We start from the raw sequence: 11,679 nt of genomic DNA, 5'->3' as shown, positions 1-11,679 counted from the left end.
TAAGTAGAGAAAGCCTCTGATTGCAATGTCAGTGATGATGGGTTCTCACATCAGAGCTCTGTGCAGTCCAGAGTGACTCTCAGCTTTGGGCAATACTGTCTAAACTTCTCTGGCATTGTGCTTTTCAGTTGTTTTTTGGCCATGCAGATAGGCACTGAACCTAAGACTAAATACAGGTAGTTAGCCCAGGTGATGATTATACAGCTGACAGTTGAAACAATACTAGCAACAGGCCACCCCACTAAAGACATTTGAAAAACAATTTGGGCAAGAACAGTAAACAACCAGGCACAGGTATTTAGAAATCTCTAAATTTAGTTCTCTGTGTATGGAAACAACATTTTCATAAGCCACCTGTGAAAACAGCACAAGAACTTAGCTAATTTGCATAGCTAATTTACACATCATATAATGGATATACCATTTAGCTAAAACAACAATATGAAGTCCCTTGCAGTGTGCATGCTTTGACTCAAATACGTAAGAAATCGCAATGGATTCCTGGTGAATAAAATCAGCTTGATTGACTAAACCTTGGAGTTTCATTGAGCAACCCTTATATATAGCTGAGAAGTTCACTGACCCCAGATCAGCACAAACAGACACACACACACACACTGCTACCCTGACCCCAGATCAGCACAAACAAACACAGACACACACACTGCAACACTGACCCCAGATCAGCACAAACAAACACAGACACACACACACACTGCAACACTGACCCCAGATCAGCACAAACAAACACAGAGACACACACGCACACACTGCAACCCTGACCCCAGATCAGCACAAACACACACACAGAAACAATGCTACCTGATCCCAGATCAACATAAACAAACACACAGACAGACAGACACACACACTGCTACCCTGAACACAGATCAGCACATGGTACTCAAAAGAGCAAGAGGCTAATAAAATAAATAACATTCAAATGTCTGCTTAAAAATGCATGCATTTGGATACCAGCATATCAATGACAGCTTGTTATTCAAATTCTCAATGGTCATTAACACAGGGAGGAAGCACCTTGTTTTAACTACAGTAAATAAAAACATCCATTAATCAAAGTTTCCAGTAGAGAAAGACAGGGGTCCTATGACATTGTTTAGCACTGTCAAATCCATATCACTTTTAAATACATGCAGTACCTAATATTGTAAGAAAGACTTGTTTTCATGAACTATATAATGGATGTTCTTAAATACACAGTAATTAGAGACACTCAGTGGAAAGTGTCACCACAGTCAGAACATGCAGATATATAACAAGTGAAGGCAAGAACACATTTCAGAGATTTTATTTGCAATTTCAAATGCAGAAGTACATTTATAAATATTCTTGCAAAGCCCGATGAGATTCCCCTTCAAGGACAGTAGCATTGCTCTTCTGTAGCTCACTTGAAGATTCACATTTAAAAAAGAAGAATAACAAAGCAGAACAGCCCACCATAATACATCAAATTATACACTAACATGTAGCGAAGCTTTGACTTGTAGTCTAACCCAACCAACAGGACTAAGTGGGTCTATTTACAATAGAGAGGCAAGAGGCTTTTACACAACAAAGTGACTTTAAGAAATCAGCCAATACAGAGCAGCATTAAACAGTTAACAATCCTTTATAGAGCAATTAGCTTAACATGACATTTCAAACTTGTCCTGATGTTTGCAACCACTCTCAGTTGGTCTGAGTACTGTTTCTTAAACAATGAGTTTCATTGACATGTTTGTATTGCCTGATTGAGGTGCTTGTAGTTTGAAATTGATAGCACAAATCCAAATTGTCGTCTCTCTAGGCTGCTATTCAAAACATCTTAACAGTTAAAGGACAGGCTTATTTAGTTTGAAGCTATTTGCTCGACAATGGAATATGTTTTCTGTTGAGTTCATGGAGTGGGGCTCAGTGCTATACAGCACGCCCCATTGCATGGAAACTGCCCACAAGACAATGCACCCACATTAGACAGGTAGAGCAAAGGCTGTATGAAGCTCCTGGGGATAAGAAAGGAATAGCATAATGGACTTATATAACATTGAAATATCATAGGATTGAAATATGATTTAAATGGGAAGACAGATACTACTGGTAAATAGGAAACTAACACAATCATTAAAATGGTAAAAACGATCTGCAAGGCTTTCTTCTTCATGGGATGGATCTCGTCTCTCCCCGGTGCAGACCTCCTCAGGACCCTCAGGATGGAGATGTTACAGAAAACCATGACAATAAACAAGGCAGAGATGAAACCTAAGAATACATATTCAGGGGATACAAAGGCTGTTCTACCTAGATAGATGGAGAAGGGGACAATAATAGCCCATGCCACAGCAGAGCACACCACTCTGTAGGTGAGTGACTTGAGCCCCAGGTAGGTGATTGGATGCACCACAGCCATGTAACGCTCCACACAGATACAGCAAAGGAACAGAGGAACCCCTGTCTTATTAAAATTAAGTAGAACAAATATTATTGAGTAAGCAATTGGATTGTTTAGAAAGTGGTAATTATATATACCAAGGGGCGCATTGAGGCAACACAAAATATCCATGACAGCCAGGTTCAGTATGAACACCTCAGAAGATGAGATGGCAGTTTTTTTCCTCAATAAAATCCACAGCACTGTCACATTGGCTGGCAATCCCAAGATAGAACTTAGAGATTTCAAAGTCATCAAGAATGCGAACCCAGCTGGATTGTCTCTACATTCCAGGTCAAAACTGGAACTAAGAGCTATGCTGTTGTTGGGGACCATGGTAGAGTTTGTGTTGAAAGAATCCATTGTGCATTGAATGTGTCAACAAGGAACTGGGTTTCACTGGCCAAGAGAATCTGGTGAGAGAAGATGAAAGATGAACAGCACCCATACAAGATCTCAGTGCAGTATAACACTGCTGAGCAGGTCGTAGTGACAAGTTCATTACACTGTATTGGGTTTTTCATTGTTTAGATTTGCTATATTGGTGGTTTGTACACGGTTGCTTTTTATAAAGCAGATAGTTTTCCATGAAGAAATGTCACTCTGATAGGAACAGTTCACTTACAAAGCAACCTTACCTTTGATATCAAACAACACAGCTTTAAAGCATGCATCAGATATACTAGGAGACTTTTTCTGTTCACACTTGATAGTCCTTACAAATCATTCTGGAAATAGAGATGAAGGCCATCTCATTGTCAAAGCAGTCCTGTCGATGCAGGCAAATCACAACCAACGGCATTCATGTAACAAAGATTTAAGATGGATAGCACCTCTCAGATCTCTACACCTCTAGATTTATTTTAAGAGAAGTGCACTAAACAATATATATAAGCCACGCATTCTCTCTTACCACAATGCTAGGGTGTTTTCAGCAGGCAGCGGCTCCCTAATATCTCCACAATGATACATCAACGAGTAAAACCCTCTGTTGGTAATAGAAACAGATAATGAACTCCAGGGACAAGACCGAGACTATCTCGTAGGGAAGCCACACCCTCATATAGACCAATTAGCTGAGTTTCCACCTACTGAAATGTACTGTTTAAAATATTCCTGTGCTTAGCCACCACTAGGTGTGTGCTGCCCCTTTTCAAAGAGAATGGATCTCAATTTGGCAATGTTCCAGTTATAAAACAAGGCCTTTATATCTGAGCTCATGTGGGGGTCCAAACGTCGTTCGGCATCCAGAGTGATTGCCACGTTTTTTTATAGTATTAAACTGAGTCAAAAGATTCCCATCAAAGGATATTTCAGAAAGAGATGATTTAGCCAAGTTGTGTCTGGAGCCCACTGTTATTACCTCTGTCTTATTGGGATTTATCTTCCAACAATTTAGAGACATCCATAACTGGATTTCACTCAGGCACTGAGACAGCACAGAACTCACCAGCTCAGATTTAGAAGGAAACTAACAGTATATTTAAGTATCATGTGCATTACAATGAAATCCAAGGTTGCACTTGTTAATAATTGATCCAAAGAAGAGCATATTGACATTGAAAAGCAGAGGACCAGGTGTTGAGCCTTGTGGAACGCCATAATCCACATCACCTGTCTCAGAAGAGTACTGGCCCAGAGACACAAACTGGCATTGATGCAACGCAGGGGGGGGGGGGGGGGGGGGTCATCTTTTTTTTTTAAACTGTCTGTCTGGATTTTAACCAATCAGATAGTTTTGATAAGGACGCCTTACTTTCTATAGGTTGCCTGCTATAGGCTAGTGGTGGAGCTAAGGCTAGTTAGTCACAGGAAATATGAATGAAAAGTTTGTACTGAGCTCTGTGCCTGGACTCAGACCCAGGGATCTTTTTGATTCCTGTATTGAAGATTGTTGTTTTGTGTACCTTTTACAATTTGAATAAAGCATTTTAAAACCAAATAAGACAAAGAGCTTTCCATTAAACACAGGCGTGCAAAGTAGACTTCCAGAATCCAGCATTTCCCCGAGTCAGAAACAGAACAGGCAGTGATGTGACTCATCAGCAACAGATCCAGTGTGTGTGCAGTGAGGCAGCGATTCCCGAGTCAGAGACGGAACAGGCAGTGATGTGACTCATCAGCAGCAGATCCAGTGTGTGTGCAGTGAGGCAGCGATTCCCGAGTCAGAGACGGAACAGGCAGTGATGTGACTCATCAGCAGCAGATCCAGTGTGTGTGCAGTGAGGCAGCGATTCCCGAGTCAGAGACGGAACAGGCAGTGATGTGACTCATCAGCAGCAGATCCAGTGTGTGTGCAGTGAGGCAGCGATTCCCGAGTCAGAGACGGAACAGGCAGTGATGTGACTCATCAGCAGCAGATCCAGTGTGTGTGCAGTGAGGCAGCGATTCCCGAGTCACAGACGGAACAGGCAGTGATGTGACTCATCAGCAGCAGATCCAGTGTGTGTGCAGTGAGGCAGCGATTCCCGAGTCACAGACGGAACAGGCAGTGATGTGACTCATCAGCAGCAGATCCAGTGTGTGTGCAGTGAGGCAGCGATTCCCGAGTCACAGACGGAACAGGCAGTGATGTGACTCATCAGCAGCAGATCCAGTGTGTGTGCAGTGAGGCAGCGATTCCCGAGTCACAGACGGAACAGGCAGTGATGTGACTCATCAGCAGCAGATCCAGTGTGTGTGCAGTGAGGCAGCGATTCCCGAGTCAGAGACGGAACAGGCAGTGATGTGACTCATCAGCAGCAGATCCAGTGTGTGTGCAGTGAGGCAGCGATTCCCGAGTCACAGACGGAACAGGCAGTGATGTGACTCATCAGCAGCAGATCCAGTGTGTGTGCAGTGAGGCAGCGATTCCCGAGTCAGAGACGGAACAGGCAGTGATGTGACTCATCAGCAGCAGATCCAGTGTGTGTGCAGTGAGGCAGCGATTCCCGAGTCACAGACGGAACAGGCAGTGATGTGACTCATCAGCAGCAGATCCAGTGTGTGTGCAGTGAGGCAGCGATTCCCGAGTCAGAGACGGAACAGGCAGTGATGTGACTCATCAGCAGCAGATCCAGTGTGTGTGCAGTGAGGCAGCGATTCCCGAGTCACAGACGGAACAGGCAGTGATGTGACTCATCAGCAGCAGATCCAGTGTGTGTGCAGTGAGGCAGCGATTCCCGAGTCACAGACGGAACAGGCAGTGATGTGACTCATCAGCAGCAGATCCAGTGTGTGTGCAGTGAGGCAGCGATTCCCGAGTCACAGACGGAACAGGCAGTGATGTGACTCATCAGCAGCAGATCCAGTGTGTGTGCAGTGAGGCAGCGATTCCCGAGTCACAGACGGAACAGGCAGTGATGTGACTCATCAGCAGCAGATCCAGTGTGTGTGCAGTGAGGCAGCGATTCCCGAGTCAGAGACGGAACAGGCAGTGATGTGACTCATCAGCAGCAGATCCAGTGTGTGTGCAGTGAGGCAGCGATTCCCGAGTCAGAGACGGAACAGGCAGTGATGTGACTCATCAGCAGCAGATCCAGTGTGTGTGCAGTGAGGCAGCGATTCCCGAGTCACAGACGGAACAGGCAGTGATGTGACTCATCAGCAGCAGATCCAGTGTGTGTGCAGTGAGGCAGCGATTCCCGAGTCACAGACGGAACAGGCAGTGATGTGACTCATCAGCAGCAGATCCAGTGTGTGTGCAGTGAGGCAGCGATTCCCGAGTCACAGACGGAACAGGCAGTGATGTGACTCATCAGCAGCAGATCCAGTGTGTGTGCAGTGAGGCAGCGATTCCCGAGTCACAGACGGAACAGGCAGTGATGTGACTCATCAGCAGCAGATCCAGTGTGTGTGCAGTGAGGCAGCGATTCCCGAGTCACAGACGGAACAGGCAGTGATGTGACTCATCAGCAGCAGATCCAGTGTGTGTGCAGTGAGGCAGCGATTCCCGAGTCACAGACGGAACAGGCAGTGATGTGACTCATCAGCAGCAGATCCAGTGTGTGTGCAGTGAGGCAGCGATTCCCGAGTCACAGACGGAACAGGCAGTGATGTGACTCATCAGCAGCAGATCCAGTGTGTGAGCAGTGAGGCAGCGATTCCCGAGTCAGAGACGGAACAGGCAGTGATGTGACTCATCAGCAGCAGATCCAGTGTGTGAGCAGTGAGGCAGCGATTCCCGAGTCAGAGACGGAACAGGCAGTGATGTGACTCATCAGCAGCAGATCCAGTGTGTGTGCAGTGAGGCAGCGATTCCCGAGTCAGAGACGGAACAGGAGAGGGTCCCGAGTCGGAACGGCACATCCGTTGATAAATCACTCAATGATTATTATTACGCCAAATTTTCAAATGTCTATAAAATCAACAATTAATTGAACAAAACTTTGCATACATAAGCTTGGCAAGGTTGCCTATCAATATTTTTCAAGGCCAGTCGCTACATAAAAAAATGTGGCCGTCGCGAGGCAATCAAATCTCAGCTATGATCAATTTGCATATAGTTGGATATACTGCCGTATTTATCTAAGGGGGGGGGGGGGGGTTGGAGTGGGGAGGGACACTGATATATCTGCTTAAGTAGAAATATTTCACTTTTTACATTAACGGTCCTAGTCTTGAAAAAATAGAAAGGGTTGGTACAGGTAGAATGTTATAGACTCATGAATATTCATAGAGTAGTGAAGGCCAATGGGAATTAAAGTATGCTCAATAAAAAAAATTGCCTTGGTCATGATCTTTGACCTCTTCTTAAGGTCACATGTAAAACTAGATTATAACTCTTTACAGATTGCAGATTGGGTTATGGATTACCATGGAACACATGCAGGAAACCATATGCGCTCTATTAAAAAATAACCTTGCCTATGACCTTTGACTTCTAAAGGTCAAATGCAAAACTGGATTATAACTACTGAGAGAGTGCAGATAGGGTCATGGTGACTAAGGAACATATATAGGAAACCACATGGGCTCTATCCAACTGCATTGGAGGCCGTATTGGATTTGTAATATTGAAACCAAAAAACATCTTCACAGAAACAGTTCTGCCAATTAAAGTGAAGGGCGGTTGTCTTTGAAGTTTGTTAATAATAAAGTTGCTCCATCAGAAAACAAGGAGGCCACGAGCAAATCATATTTCAACATATATTGTACTATTAATCTATAGTAGATGATAAAAGAAAGAATAGGAGAGGCAAATGGAGTGCTGTGCCGCAGGGGAAATATGGTCATAGATCACATGATCTGGTGCTTGCACCCCGGTCAATGCTATTATTATAACTGTTGTTGTTTAGTTATGTGACGGGCGGAAGACCCGCTTTGTTGTTGTTTTGGTTGGCAGGGACAAGGTTGCCTCTCATCTCTACCAAAGTACTTCCCATGAGAATGTTGGCCACGCAAATTAGTAAACCTGTATATATGTGGGCATACCCGCATAGCTAAAGATTCAGTGAAGAGAACAGAGCGGACGGGCGCTGTTGTGGATCCTATACTGAGGATTGAAGACTTTGTTGTGGAGAGGAGAGTTCTCTACTGGACACTTCAACAGGTTGAGTTTCCAAACCAGTGGACCAAAAGCCTAAGCTTCAAGGAACCGTTGAGTAAAATTCCAGTTGCATTATCCTTTCATGGAGCTAAATGAATTAATTGTAACACATTCACATAGAATTTGACTGTTAATTATGTAGTTTGCACACTTTGCGTGTGAAATAACTTTTATTGAAACTTGATGAAGTAACTAGAAGTAATCTACCTCATATCGTTGTATGAAGTATTTCGTTAAACGTTAACTTGCCATATACTTAATCTATATACCATTAATAAGCTTAATGTGATATATTCTTAGATTGTCTGCATGCTCTCAGTTGAGGCTGTGTGCTTGGATGTGGGCGTGTGTGTGCGTGTGTGTGTGTGTGTGCGTGTGTGTGCGTGCGTGTGTGTGCGTGTGTGTGTGTGTGCGTGTGTGTGTGTGTGTGTGTGTGTGTGTGTGTGTGTGTGTGTGTGTGTGTGTGTGTGTGTGTGTGTGTGTGTGTGTGTGTGTGTGTGTGTGTGTGTGTGTGTGTGTGTGTGTGCGTGTGTGTGTGTGTGTGTGTGTGTGTGTGTGTGTGTGTGTGTGTGTGTGTGTGTGTGTGTGTGTGTGTGTGTGTGTGCGTGTGTGTGTGTGTGTGTGTGTGTGTGTGTGTGTGTGTGTGTGTGTGTGTGTGTGTGTGTGTGTGTGTGCGTGTGTGTGTGTGTGTGTGTGTGTGTGCGTGTGTGTGCGTGTGTGTGTGTGTGTGAAGGGGGGACCCTGAGCATCCAGCGCCCAGAAGAGGGGACCACAAGAGTCCAGCACCCAGAAGGGGGGATCCCGAGCATCCAGCACCCAGAAGGGGAGACTCTGCTGCCAGATTGAGACTGCCCACTGCTCCTACTTCCACCACCAACACAGGTGGCACTACATCACCAGAGATGAGGAGATACTGCTGCTGCCTCCTTGGCCAGGGGCTGCCCTCCTGTCATCGCTACCTCCACCACCAGGGGAGCTGGACCTGCCTCCACCACCACAGGGAGACAAAGAGCTCCTGCTGCCTTCTGGGCCAGGGGCTCCCCTCCCACCACTGCCTCCCGAGTGTCTGTCCCGCATCACCTGGGGTTGCAGTATTAACCACTTCTATGCTGCCAGACATCTGTTATGTCCTCAAAATCGCTGGCTCAGTGGTGCCGAATGTACCAAATACATCCTAATTAAAAACATATTTACAAAAAAACCCGCTGGATTGATGTTTTTCCACTCGGGATCGATCATCTAGAAGCTGTGTGGTTCTAATTTCATTATGTTACAGTGATAAAATACCTTCGATGTGTCAGAGTTGTTAGATCTAATGTATAGCCTGCTTGAATGCTAGCGCTGGCCAGCTCCATTGAGCACCCAGAGCTCACTGAAAACAATCTGCATCTAGCTTTTGTTTCTCTGTAATGAGGATGGATCATTGTGATGGAGTGCCCGTCCGGACCCTAGAATTTGTGATTTGGATTATTGTTTGTTTTGGATCAGCAGGGAGGGGGTTAAATTCCTCCCTGGCAAATACATGTGAGTGAGTCTGCTAGGTGGATCTGGGAGTAAATGAGTTTGTGTGAGGAACGCGAGGAATGTGCCTGGACTAATGAGGTGTTAATGAATCAAGTAGTCCAGGCACCTGTATAAAAGGAGAGTGGTTGGGAGTGTTAGTTGGTGAGTGAGAGTGTGTTAGCAGTGATTTTGTTTGATTATTATTTAATTATAAGTATTTTATTTACTGCACTTTCTGACTCTGAGTCTCCTCACTTTGGCTATCCTGCCACAATAATAATAACAAGTTTTCCTTTGATTCGGCACTGTGTTACCAGCTTGTGTTTTGTGGAATTAGCTTTGATGAGACACACTTTCGTTTGTACAGGTTTGCACATAGAAAGACACACACACACACGCACTGCTACTCTGAACCCAGATCAGCACATGATATTCAAAAAAGCAGGATGCTAATAAAATTCAATATTCAAAAGCTTGCTTAAAAATGGAATCATTTGGATACCAGCATATCAATGACAGCTTGTTATTCAAATTCTCAATGGTCATTAACACAGGGAGGAAGCACCTTGTTTTAACTACAGTAAATAAAAACATGCATTAATCAAAGTTTCCAGTAGAGAAAGACAGGGGTCCTATGACATTGTTTAGCACTGTCAAATCCATATCCCTTTTAAATACATGCAGTACCTAATATTGTAAGAAAGACTTGTTTTCATGAACTATATAATGGATGTTCTTAAATACACAGTAATTAGAGACACTCAGTGGAAAGTGTCACCACAGTCAGAACATGCAGATATATAACAAGTGAAGGCAAGCACACATTTCAGAGATTTTATTTGCAATTTCAAATGCAGAAGTACATTTATAAATATTCTTGCAAAGCCCAATGAGATTCCCCTTCAAGGACAGTAGCATTGCTCTTCTGTAGCTCACTTGAAGATTCACATTTAAAAAAGAATAACAAAGCGGAACAGCACACCTCAATACACCAAATTATACACTAACATGGGGTGAAGCTTTGACTTGTAGTCTAACCCAACCAACAGGACTAAGTGGGTGTATTTACAATAGAGAGGCAAGAGGCTTTTACACAACAAAGTGACTTTAAGAAATCAGCCAATACAGAGCAGCATTAAACAGTTAACAATCCATTACAGAGCAATTAGCTTAACATGACATTTCAAACTTGTCATGATGTTTGCAACCGATTTGAACATGTTTAACAAAAATAAGCAAGAGAAGATGACAGTTCATCTGAGACAGAACAGGTCGTCTTTTTACAGTGACAGCACTGTATCACCCTGCAACACAAACACATTCCAGCAACGAGAAACATGGGTTACAGTACAGGCACACTTATTAGAACACCCCATTGCTTCTGTAGTTTAGATGCATCGTGCATATGAAACCAAACCACTGCAACTGAAAATCCGGGAACATTGTAAACATAGGCAAATTAGTGAGAGTCTAATTTAATTGATGCCTTTAATAGACTACACATGCAAATCATTTAAAATAGTAAAGAGAAAAGCAACACAGAGCTACACATGGTGAAATGCAGGAGACAGTTTTTTAAAGTTGTTTAAGTTGCCTATATAAAAGATAAAGTGGTCTAACATTTCCACATGTGAGAGCCTATTGCTTCTATATCTCTGATTACTGTTGAAATGTAAATTCTCACACCCAGAGGTTTTCATGCAGGTTAGTATATTAAAGATATAAGTGAGCAATCATGAGATGTTCTAACACATTTGCACACTTCTGTGTATGTTGCTGCTTTGCAGTTTGTATCTTTAGAAGAACGTATTAAAATATTCAGAAATATTCAGAAATACATATTTTGCTCAAATATACAAAAGACAACATTCCAAGGCTATGCTTATAATATCTGATAGCCATCCTACCAGTTAGTGTAAGTCTTAATATACTATACACTAACATGTAGTGAAGCTTTGACTTGTAGTCTAACCCAACTAACAGGATTAAGTGGGTCTATTTACAATAGAGAGGCGAGTGGCTTTTACACAACAAAGACTCCCTGAAGTTACTTTAAGAAATCAGCCAGTAAAGAATTAAAACTCCCTTATAGACAAATTAGCTTAACATGACATTTCAAACTTGTCCGGATGTTTGGTCTGAGTGCTGTTTCTTAAACAACGAGTTTCATTGATATTTTTGTATTGCCTGATTGGGGTGCTTGTGGTTTGAAATTGATAGC

This window comes from Polyodon spathula, chromosome 38 (assembly GCF_017654505.1).
Source record: "Polyodon spathula isolate WHYD16114869_AA chromosome 38, ASM1765450v1, whole genome shotgun sequence".
Lineage (NCBI taxonomy): Eukaryota > Metazoa > Chordata > Actinopteri > Acipenseriformes > Polyodontidae > Polyodon > Polyodon spathula.
Note: the sequence above shows the minus strand (reverse complement) of the source record.